Below are 340 nucleotides of genomic sequence, written 5' to 3'. Positions count from 1 at the left end.
ATCCGGCCCTGGTGGAGATGACAGACGCACTTTAAAGGAGATTCCAGGATTTTGATTTATTGATAGGTAATTCCCAAAGCTTGCCCTCTTCCCAATATGATCTCCATTACTTTGCCCTGCTACCTCCTTCCAAGTCGAATTAGCTGCTTTAAACACTTTTATATCAATGTGACAGGAATCTAATCTTACAAACTGTGAAGGGCACAGAGATTGGGGGGGTCTATTTACTAAGCCTTGGATGGAGATAAAGTGAACGGAGTTAAAGTACCAGCCAATCAGCTCCTAACTACCATGTCACAGGCTGTGTTTGAAAAATTACAGTTAGGAGCTGGTTGGCTGG

Source organism: Taudactylus pleione, unplaced genomic scaffold, assembly GCF_031769625.1.
Source record: "Taudactylus pleione unplaced genomic scaffold, aTauple2 ptg000201l, whole genome shotgun sequence".
In the NCBI taxonomy this organism is placed as follows: Eukaryota; Metazoa; Chordata; class Amphibia; order Anura; family Myobatrachidae; genus Taudactylus; species Taudactylus pleione.
Note: the sequence above shows the minus strand (reverse complement) of the source record.